The sequence below is a fragment of the Mandrillus leucophaeus genome, unplaced genomic scaffold, assembly GCF_000951045.1.
Source record: "Mandrillus leucophaeus isolate KB7577 unplaced genomic scaffold, Mleu.le_1.0 Scaffold652, whole genome shotgun sequence".
Classification (NCBI taxonomy): domain Eukaryota; kingdom Metazoa; phylum Chordata; class Mammalia; order Primates; family Cercopithecidae; genus Mandrillus; species Mandrillus leucophaeus.
This window is the reverse complement of record NW_012107053.1, coordinates 91,770-104,381: the sequence shown is the minus strand read 5'-3', so window position 1 is coordinate 104,381 and position 12,612 is coordinate 91,770.

Below are 12,612 nucleotides of genomic sequence, written 5' to 3'. Positions count from 1 at the left end.
GCAGTTTACCGTGGAGATCCTGACTTTGTGTTAAAGGGGTGCAGGCTATAGGGGACAGGGGAGGATAGACTCAAGGAAACCATTGCTATGCTAGAAGTTGGGTGCCAATTCTAGTCTAGATGCTCTTGGGTCCAGCAGCTCATTTTTTTTATCTTACTTTTTCAACACACACCAATCCCCTCAATGCTTGAGTGTCCCAGCTCCTGAAGGTAGGTTTCGAAGTATTCTGGTTCTGTCTAGGCAGATCTTACAGCGTAATCTTTGCTTTGGAGGTTGTCTGGATTCCAGAAAACGTGTGCAGCTTTGAAATGGCTATAAAGCTAACTTTGAAGTGCCAGAGCATTCAGATGTCAGTGCCATCTTCTTGCCAGCATGGCAAGAACCTTTTGCCATGGCTCCTCCTCTGACCCATAGGCATGCTAAAGAAATCCTGGGTATGAGTGTGTGTATGTCTATGGGGGGATAACGACCTAAAACCTACACCACTCTTTCTAAAGAGCCAGAGGAGCCCTCATTGAAATACAAACTTAGTAGGCACCCCACAATTCCTGAGCTTATGAGAGGAGAAGGGAGGGTGAGTAAATTTGACTTTTTTTCATCCAGAACCATTATTTTATCCAGAGTAACTCCATTTTTACTGCTTACCTAATTGGGAAGCCTCACAAGATTGAGTTTGTGAATAGAAATCTATTGAAACCACAGTGTTACAGAGCATGAAGGCAGGTGCTTAAATCAGATAAATATAGAAATAAAATTTAAGGAAATTTCTACTTGTAAAAGCCTTTAGAGCAGCTGGGAGTGGTGGCTTACGTCTGTGATCCCAGCATTTTGGGAGGCTGAGGTGGGAAGATTGCTTGAACTCGGGAGTTTGAAACCAGTCTGGGCAACATAGTGAGACCTTGTCTGTACTAAAAATTTTTTAAAATTAGCTGGATATGGTGACTGGTGCCTGCAGTCTCAGATACTAGGGAGGCTTAGGCAGAAGGATCACTTGATCTAAGGAGATTGAAGCTGCAGTGATTGCTCCACTGAATTCCAGACTAGGCAATAGAGTGAGACCAGGTCAATCACTCAATCAACAATCAATCAATGCCTTTAGAGCCTGTTTTATTAAGAGGAGATGATATGTATTTTCTTTTTTTAATTGAAATTTTATTTTACTTTATGTTCTGGGATACATATGCAGAACGTGCAGGTTTGTTACATAGGTATACATGTGCTATGGTGGCTTGTTGCACCTATCAACCCGTCATCTAGGTTTTAAGCCCTACATGCACTAGGTATTTGTCCTAATGCTCTCCCTCTCCTTGGCCCCACCCCCCAACAGGCCCCAGTGTGTGTTGTTCCCCTCCCTGTGTTCATGTGTTCTCATTGTTCGACTCCCACTTATGAGTGAGAACAGGTGGTGTTTGGTTTTCTATTCCTGTGTTAGTTTGCTTAGGATAATGCTTCCAGCTTCATCCATGTCCCTGCAAAGGACCTGATCTCATTCTTTTTATGGCTGCATAGTATTCCATGGGGTATATTTTCTTTATCCAGTCTATCATTGATGGGCATTTGGGTTGGTTCCATGTCTTTGCTATTGTAAATAGTGCTGCAATTAACATATGTGTGCATGTGTCTTTATGGTAGAATAATTTTTATTCCTTTTGGTATATACTCAGTAATGGGATTGCTGGGTCAAATGGTATTTCTAGTTCTAGATCCTTGAGGAATCACCACACTGTCTTCCCCAATAGTTGAACTAATTTACATTCCCATCAACGGTGTAAAAGCGTTTCTATTTAAGGAGATGACATATATTTTCACTCACATATTTAATCTTTCAGTTTAAACCCATTTCCTCTCAACCTGTCATTGGCAGTGACCTGGAAAAGCATTTGTGTGTGTGTGTCAAAAACAGTATGGATTTTATCCTTTTTGCTCTTCTTTCAACTCTGCAACCACTTCTTTTGGGACTTTTAAGTTGTACTATTTATTTTTATTTTAAAACAGTAAAAAAATTACAGAAAATTTGTAAGCCCATTTCAAAGAATATTTTTTCCTGTAGCACTGAAGAATAAGCTAGTAACCTAACCGTCATCACTTCTGTTTCTTTAATTTCCTACAAACAAGAAGTCTCTTACATAACCACAATATAATCATTATATTAAATTGAAAATGCTGTCATAACAAAGTTTCACAGACTGGGTGGCTTAAACAACAGAAATTTATTTTGCTCACAGTTCTGGAGGCTGGAAGTCCAAGATCAATGTGTTGGCAGCTTTGGTTTCTCCTGAGGTCTCTCTCCTTGGCTGGCAGATGGCTGCCTTCTCACCATGTCCTCACATGGCACTCCTAATATCTCTCTCCCTCTGTGTCCAAATTTCCTACTTTTATAAGGATACCAGTCAGACTGGATTAGGGCCCACCCAATGGCCTCATTTTTTTTTTTTTGAGACGGAGTCTCGTCCTGTTGCCCAGGCTGGAGTGCAATGGCGCAATCTTGGCTCACTGCAAGCTCTGCCTTCCAGGTTCAAATGATTCTCTTGCCTCAGCCTCCTGAGTAGCTGGAATTACAGGTGTCTGCCACCACGCCCTGCTAATTTTTGTATTTTTAGTAGAGACAGGGTTTCACCATGTTGGCCAGGCTGGTCTCGAATCCCCTATCCTCGTGATCTGCCCACCTCGGCCTCCTAAAGTGTTGGGTTTACAGGCGTGAGCCACTGCAACTGCCCACTCAGTCACTTCTTTAAAGGCCTTATCTCCAAAAACAAAAATCACTTCTGAGGTGCTGGGTGTTAGGCTTTGACATGTGAATTTGGGGAGAAGGATACAATTCAGCCATTAACAACCATCAAAGTCAGGAAGTTAACATGAATGAAGTATGACCATCTTCAGACTCCATTCACCAAACGTCCTAATAATGTCCTTTATAGCAAAATAATCCAGTTCGGAATTACAGGTTGCATTAAGTATCATGTCTCTTTAGGCTCATTCCCTCTGGAGCACTTCCTTAGTTTTTTTTTTTTTTTTGAAACTTTCACAGCTTTGCTATTTTTGAAGTTACAAGTCATTGTTTTTGGAGAATGTTCTTGAATTTAGGTTTGTCTGATGTTTTCTCATGATTAGGTTCTGATTATACATCTTCTGCAGTAACATCACAGAAGTGATGCAGGCTTTTTCTCATTGCATCCTCGCACATGGCACCAATTCTGATCAGTTCCATTACTGATGATGTTCACTTTCATTGCTTGATTAAAGTAGTTTCTGCCGCAATCTTATTCCTTTTTCCTCTGTAATTAGCAAATATTTTGTAGGACGTTGTTGTGAAATTGTAAAAATATGTAAATATTATACTTTCAATTTGCTTGCATATTTATTTATAACTTGATTTTCTCAGGGTTTCCTAATTCAGTGCATTTTAATTCATTATTACCATTAAGTATTTTAATGACCCAGTTGTCTTAGATATGACCAGTGGGAACCCCTTCAGGATAATTTCTGGATTCTTTTGAAATATCTCATTCATTCTGTGAGCATTTTCTTGTTTTCTGGCACAACAAGATGTTCCCAGCTCATTTCATGTTTTCCCTGCCCTGGCCCTGGAATTAGCCACTTTTCCAAGGAGCTCTCATTTCTTTCAGTGAAGAATGGTATTTAGATCTGAGTGCTAGTATGGTCCTTGCTACTGGGATAGCAATATCAGTAGTCAGAGCTAGAGAATATAAGTGTGTATGTGAATACATACATGTATACAAACATTTATATATATGCACATATATATATATTTCTGTATGAAAAAATGGACACACTCACATACACATAAAATTATGAGTTCACCCTGATACCTTCCAATACAACACCGCAGGCCTCATGCTAGTTCCCTCTCTTTTCATAGTGGTAGTTCCCTTTTCTGACAGGGAGACACCTGGTACCTATTATGCTTAATGTATTTTTTATTTGATCAGTTCTCCCAAAAGTCACCAATTTCTTATCGCAGCTGCCTCACCCTTCAGTGGGCAGGTTCCCTCATCACCCAGCTCTGGCTCTGATACCCCACACTGGGTCTTTCCTGACATGTATACCTTCCTCATCCTCCTTGGGCTTTGATACCTGCTGTGGACCACTGTGCCTCCTGTCCCCGTCCTGGTTGGGACACGTATGTTATTCTGTCCCACCTAATGGCTTTAGGATTAAATTTCTATGGAAGGGAAAGGAATGAAAGGGGAAGTGGAAGATCATGGGTCTGGAATCACCTTAAACCTATGCAAACTATAGAATCGTATCTACAGTATTTTTAAGCATGTGAAAGTACCACATAACCCAGAAACAATATATAGGTTTTTTTTTTTTTTTGGTTGAACTAATTGCACATGTTACCATGTTCTTTCTGTCACATATTCATAATTAATGCTAGCTTCTGAGTTTGACTCTCAAATAAGAAGAGATATACACCTGCTGGACAATGTCAGTTACCTAGAAAGTACCCAAGAAGGGAAGTGCACTAGGAGTTGTCCCATCTTGTATCTGTGCGGGAAACCACTCTGGTTCTTTTAAGCAAGCCGTAACTCAAGGAACAAGTATATACCATATGGCTAGGACCTGTGGACGCTGCTATCTTGGATTTGTAGAATTCTTTCTTAAATACCGTATTCTGGGGAATGTTCATATAATGCAAATGGGCTAGTTATACATGACAGCTACAGAAGAAACAAAATTAATAATAGATCAGAAACGAATGCTATTTGCTGTTCACAATTTTTCAAAACGTGGCATTTGCTTATACATTTATTAATGTGCATGTGTGGATAAATGTATATGTAGTGGAATCCATTACAAGGTAATGTTACCTGACAGTCACACTGGGCCTTATTGAATCAGAAATTTTACTGTATTGAATTACAACTTAGGGAACATATTTTAACAGCAGTATTATAAATCCATCTATTTTAATGGTATCTCACTGTAACAATATAAATACTGTCAAGTATTAGTCTTTATCCTCTATAGGAATTCGTCATCTGAACAGATTAACAGTAATCTTTGCTTGTGTGGTTGTTCATTTTAGTATTTTTATGGGAAAATGTACAGATATGATATTGTATATAAAAATAGCACAACCAGATATCTATACAGAAATTAGCATAAATGAATCCTAATTCTAGAATTTACTTTCATGAAAGAAATGAGATTCATTTTTTTCCAAAAGGACACATTAGATAAGAAATATAAGAAATCCAATTAGTTTCCCATACCCTGCTTTCATTCTCAAACTATTTCATCAGAGCTGCTGCCTTGGTACTACTGCTTGGATTGGGTAGGAGAGCCAAATGTCTAGCAGGCTTACTCAGCCACTCCTAACACTAAGACATGAAATATAACCTGTATTTATAATGCAGTTTGAAAACATTTGCTTAGAATGTGTTTTTCCCCACAAGGACAATTGCATTTAAGTTAAAAACAGCTGATTCTGGAGGGGTGTCTTTTTGTTTATTTACCGTATCTTACTGGAAAAAAATTTCTGATTTTCTTGAATTCTCTTTATATTCAAGGTAGTTGGAAAAATAACTATTTACTTCTGTTACTTCTATTCCTGCTTTGGAAACTGTTCTTTTTCTGTTTTTCTTTTTTTCATTATGCTTTTCACTGCCTTTTGTCCTTCTCCTTCCTTCCCTGTCTGGGTTTTGTTAGTTCATATCCTCTCTGGATATGGTCAGAGTCATCAGTGATGGAAAATGTGACTGCCAGGAAGTCTACCTTCATCTTTAAAACTAAATAACTTGACAGCCTTTTAATTTACACTGTTGTCAGAGATGGCATGGAACATTTAGGGTTTGTTACTGATTTCTGACATTTAACTCATTGAACAGTGTAGCAAATGAAATCCAGGAACTTCATATTGGTAAAAAGGCATATTAATTTTTTAATAATACATGTCTTTTAAAGTTTTTCTTTTAAGGAACTATGACTATGGCCTTCTAGAAATGAATATTTTTGAGAGCTATAAGAATGTGTGTCTAGTCCTTGTGACAAATGACTTATAGACAATTGACCAGTTGGAAAAAGCCTAGAAGCTATGTTATCTATAAATGCAACCTTCAAATTCCAATATTTATGAACAGGTCTCTCACACTTTACCATGATAAATGATGTCACAGGAAATAATTAAAAATGATCAGCTTTTAAAATAACTTTCATGTCTACAATTCTTTAGACCCTATGACTCAGGAATCACCTTTCCCTTATATGATGTTTGGTAAACTTCAATGTGTGTGCTGTATTTGATATCCAGGATTAGCTTTTTTCTTTTAAATTGTCTAGGGATGTGTCTAAAACATAAATAGTTTAAAGGTCAATGGAAATTTAAAAATCCAAACATCCAGTAGAAAGTATAATGAAATAACAAATCAGAATTAATTTTCTCTTATTTTTCATCCACATTTACTTTGTAACATAAACCAGCTTTCTAGGTTAATAGATACTTATGAGCTAATACATATTTGATGTTAACTGTTACACAAATGTATTATCATTTAAAATTTTGTTTAAATCCTTTAAAAATTTTTATAAACAAAGCTTTCTTTTTAGAAATCACATCCTTTTCGATAAAAATCATTTTTATTTCTTTTCTTTTTTTCTTTTTTTGAGACAATCTTGGCTCACTGCAGCCTTGACTTCCCAGGCGCAAGCCATCCTCCCACCTAAGCCCCCCACGCAGTTGAAACTACAAGCATGTCCCACCATGCACAGCTAATTTTATTTATTTTTTGTAGAGATGAGGTCTCTACTCACTGTGGTTCCTGGACTGGTCTCCAACTTCTGGGTTCAAGCACTCTTCCTGCCTTAGCCTCCCAATGTGCTGGGGTTACAGGTGTGAGCCACCATGCCCGACTGATAAGCAGCATTTAATATATATTAATATATAAATATAATATATATAATTAATACATTAATACAATATAACCTGTTCACAGAAGGCTGAATGATAATATAGCCCAGTTATGGCTACCATTTATTAAACATTTATGACACATTAGGCTCTTTCATGTAGCTCGTTTAATTCTCATGTCAACTCTACAGGTAAATAACATTATGTTTCTTTTATGGATAAGGAAACTGAGGCTCAGTGAGCTTAAGTAATTTTTCCATGATCCACAGATAGAAAATGATAGAGTGATAAAGAAACTTAAGTCTTGCATTTGAAAACTCCATAAAAACCCTACCATTATACCACATAGGCTGGAATAAGTTACAATGCAATTTCACATATATTTATCTCTTAAACCTGCTCTCACTGTTTACGTTCTGAAATCTGAACTATGGTTCCTAGGGTCATGCTTTCACTTTTCTCTATATTCAGTAAGTATTGTAGAAAATTATGTAGAAGTATTTCTATTGAACATAATAGCCCTCCAATGAATACACTCAGCCCTCCAGATCCACAGCTTCCTATCCAACTGTGTGGATGCAACTGCAGATTTTACAAATATTTTAAATATTTTTGAAATATTGAAACAATCCAGGAAGGTCCACAAAGCGAAATTTGAATTTGCCATATGCCAAGCACTATGTTGATTCCTTGTGAATGAAGTGATATATAGGCATTGTATTATGTATTAAATGTAATTTAGAGTTGATTTAGAGTATACAGGAAGATGTACATAGTGTATATGCAAATACTACCGCATTTAATCTAAGGGATGTGAGCATCCGTGGATTTTGGTATTCAAGGGGGATCCTGGAACCAATTCCCCATGGATACCTAGGGACGACTGCATTTACAGACTGAGTGCAGAATTGATCCTAGGACAATATCATTTTTCTCTTTTTAAATGCACCTTAATAAACACTGATCTGTGGAACATTGCATGTTGATGGAGACTGGACAGTTCTGGATCCCAGATCTCTACAGCAGCATACAAAAAAATAAGGCATTCATTGCTGATGCTGAAACAACTTCTCCTCCCTGTGGACTAGCTCTTAAGCCACAATGACATTTTACAAATACAATATTATTCAGCCAATCATTTCCCAAGATATGTAGAAATCTGAATGCAGACCATGTTTGTGTAAGTCTCAGTACAGTTTTATGTCTGAAAAGTGAATTCAGTGACAGTTGTTACAAATGTCTCAGCCTCCTTTTGAAAGGCATCTCACTAAGGTCAAGAATTTAGAAACTAACTTTTTGTGCCTTTGGTCTCTGTCATGAAAACTTGAGGCTAAACATATTTGTGCTATGCAAACATTCAAAACAGCAGCTAGGTACTACATGTTTTAATGTAATTTTTATCTATGATATGCTGTGAAAATATTTCTAAGAAAACACCTATCTAACTGCTGTTTGATTGGAAACTTCTCCATTATATCAATTGTATTGAGACACTGAATAATAAGTACACTTTTTACTCCTCATTGGAATTTCTTTCATTTTTTTCCTTAGTTTTCTCATTTTTCCTAAAAGAGATGTGCTTGTCACACAAAGTAATTATTAAGCATTGTGAGATTTGTGCTTCAATTGGAGATAAAAAATAAGATGCAAATGAGGTGAAAATAAGATTAAAACATTACCTTTTTGATCTCCATGGATTGAAATCAAAATGTCTGTTTACCTCAAGTACCCATCACATCATCTTTTCCTTTCTGCACGACCACAGTGGTAGAGGACGAAGCTCGCTCTCCTGGCACCATGGAGCCCAGAAAATTGCTCTCTTTCTCTTGTTTGTATTTCTGTACTCTGCACTAGTTGCTACCAGAGGTTGGCAGCAAGCATGTTAGAAATGAGGCTAATGCTTTCTATTTCAAGTGGGTGATGGAGGATCCTAGAGGTAAAAGCTGCCCTTGAAGAGCCCACTTCATCTTGTAACAAGACTGCGGCCTGTCCTGCTGGAATCTGGGTTACCATTGGAAACCCAGTTTGTTACTTAGAGATGTGAGAAGTCTTGATTGACCTGTCCTCCCTCTATGGCTAATAGAACTGTCAGATCTCCTGTCACTCGGCCATCTCCAGCCCTGGAATATAATAAAGACCTTGAAGGTAATACAGGAAGTGGAGCATCCCAAGGGTGTAGCCTTCTCAAAAATAAGGCTGCTTGTTGAACCCAATATTCTACTTCAAATGTTTGAATTCATAGCAAAGGGGAGTGAACTTGAAATAGCCTTTCTTTTGAAATCAGTATAATTTCCTTTTCCATTTCAGCATGTGCATATCACTTCAGTCTATGAATGTCCCAAATGTAGCAATGAAAAGTCGAGCCTGGCAAGGTGAGAAAAGATAACTCAGAGGAGGCCATGATTTGTGTGTGTGTTTGTTGGGGATATGAGCAGGTAATAGTGGTTAGTTGTAAGGGGTGCTTTGTCTGAAGGAAAGCGAAAACCGAGGTTTTGGTAAATAACTATTAAATTCTATCCCATTTATTGAACCAGGCAATATACATTGAGCTCTTGATCTTAATTGGTATCATTCCCTCTGCTGAAGTTAGAGACAGAAGATCCCCTGACAGAGATGATTAATATTCACGAAACATTCATGTTCTCTCCTTAACATTTACATCCAGTGTCCCTTGCAGTGATGTTTGAACCATGAGACTAAGTTCTCATCAACGGAAGCTGAGCAGAGATAATAAACCATTTCCAGTCCTGACTGCTGAAAACATCTTAAGTGACTCTCCAGGTCTCTCTTCCCTTGTCTTTTGACCTTGGAGGCCACAAGTTCCAGATGGCATCGCTACAAGGGAGGAGCAACCTGGATTCCTGGATTTCTGCTTAGAAGAGGACTGCCCTGGAGAGCTACCCAGTTACACTATGAATAAGTGAAAATAAACTTTTATTTTATTAAGCTGATGAGATTTCAGGTTTGTTATCACATAGCATGGATTATCCCAGGAGTTCTCAAAATGTGGTTCCCAGACAGCAGCATCAGCATCTCCTGGGAATTTGTTAGATATGCATATTCTTGAGCTCACTTGAGGTCTAGTAAATCAGAAACTCTGAGGGTAGGACCCAGCAATCTGTGTTTTAGCAGGCCCTGCAGGTGATTCTGATACACTCTAAAGCTTTGAGAACCATAGGTCTAAATTACCTCATCAATATGGCAGAATCCTTGATCTCAAGGATCTCACGGTCTAATAGGCAGAGGCCCTTGTATCCTAACCTCCTCTCAATTTTCCCAAGGCCCTCTTGCCTTCGCTGAAACCAGCCCATCTCCTGAGGACAGGACATTTCTTATAGCTATCTCAAAGTAGTGCTATTTATTCTTTTCCTACTCATGCCAAACCTGTGGTTGGTGATGAAACAAACTGTTGTTATCTTTGCTTCTTCCAACTTAGCACTCCCTTACCCTTTTATAAGAAAAAGTCTTTTGAAACGCATGCCATTCAGCTCTATCATTCTTTTTATTTCCTGGTTTATGTCATCTGGCAGCCTCTGGGTATCCATTTATTAATGACTTTGGCACGTGGATCACAGTCTTCACCTCCACCATCAGTATGGATCATTTCTATGCACATTTATACTTGTTTAAATCTCTCTTAGATAAAATAAATTCCTGAACCTCACATAACCCTCTTAAGTTTTTGTCCTGTTTCTCCTCTCCCTATTCACAATCAAATTTCTTGAAAGAGTTGTCTATAATCATTGTCTCCATTTTTTTTTTCACTCCTCTCAAATCCATTGCAATCTAACTTATGCCCTTAACAATCTACCAAAATACTATTTGCGAACATCACCAATGTCTTCAATGTAGCTGAATTCAGTGGATAATATCAGAGCTCAATTACCTGATCGGATTCTGATACCCACACCCTTCTATTTGAGGTAATCTCTTCTCTCAACTTTTCTTATACACTTTTTTGTTATTGTAAATTTTCTGACCAGTTCTTCTGTGTCCTTCATGCATGCCCATCTCCCTCAAAGTATAGTCCTTGCTCCCCACCTCCTGTTTTACCTCATGCTGTATTCCTCCCCTAAGGAATATCAGCCCAAACTATATTTCAATTACCATGGATGCCCAGATGACTGACAAATGTATATTTTCATTCAAGACCTCCTGTCTAAATTCAATCCCATATGTCCAACTGTGCCCTCACTTTTCTTGATATCTCAAGCATATCTTAAACCCAACATGTCCAGCCCAGAACTTAGAATTTTTCCATATAACACTCAGTACTTCTTATCTCAGTAAAGGATATTCTCATCAGTCTATTTCTGTTAGCCAGAAACCCATGAGTTTTTCTTGATGCTGACTTCTTCCTTACTCTTCGTATCCAACGTATCACCAACTCCTGTTAATGTGATCATGTTGAATATCTCTCAAATGTTCCTGTTTTTAACCTTTCCACCAGCATCATTCTTGTCCAAGCTATTATTCACTGTTATCTGGACCACTACATTTGCCCCTCAAGTGATGTATCCACATCTATTCTGTGTCATCTCATTCTTTTTTTCTAAAAATCTTCCAGTAGCATCACATTGTTCTCAGAATAAAGAAGAAAATGTTTATTATCCTATGACACCTCTTATATATTAGTCCTTCTTTCCTCTTACACCTCACTTCACACTCTTCCTTTTGGTCTCTTTCTAATGTTTAGCTGTGTGACCTGTTGCAAGTTACTTAACTTCATCGATTTTCAGATATCTGTAAAATGGTGACATTAATGTCAGTTTAATTGGACTTGCTATCTGAAACAGCATATCATAAATGGTAGGAGGGGTTCTAGTAATTATTAAAGATTTGCAGCAATTCTAATTCTGAGTTTAGATCCCTGATCAAATGGATTGTTCAATACAGATCACAAAATACTATGCTGCAAGTCATCTGTCTTCAATGTTTTAGCAGGACCATTTGTGATGAGAAATATAATTCCTGAGGAATTCTGGGTGGATCCTTGAGATGTGTGATTCCTCCCAGTCCTGAAAATGCTGCACTAGACAAGTCACACACATCTTTAAGGATTCCTTGCTGTAAATTCTCTTGGTTGAATTAGCTGAGTTGAAGATTTCTTAGCTCAGCAGTTCTTCTGGGTTTCAGTTTGGGCCTGCCGTCAATGATTCACAAAGAAAACATTAAAGTTAGGTTTAGATCATAAAAAGGCAATGTGGATGCTTCACATAGTGGGTGTAATTAGATCAATTACATGAAGTCTCAAGGTAATTGTAAATGGAATATATATATATATTTAAGTTCTGGGATACATGTACAGAATGTGCAGGTTTGTTACATAGGTATACATGTGCCGTGGTGGTTTGCTGCACCCGTCAACCCATTATCTACATTAGGTATTTCTTCTAAAGCTATCCCTCTTCCAGCCCCCCACCCCCTGACAGGCCCTGGTGTGTGATGCCCCTGCCCCTGTATCCATGTGTTCTCATTGTTCAATTCCCACTTGCAAGTGAGAACATGTGATATTTAGTTTTCTGTTCTTGTGATAGTTTGCTGAAAATGATGGTTTCCAGCTTCATCCATGTCTCTACAAAGGACATGAACTCATCCTTTTTTATGGCTACATAGTATTTCATGGTGTATATGCGCCTCATTTTCTTTATCCAGTCTATCATGGATGGGCATTTGGGTTGGTTTCAAGTCTTTGCTATTGTGAACAATGCCGCAGTAAACATGTGTGTGCATGTGTCTTT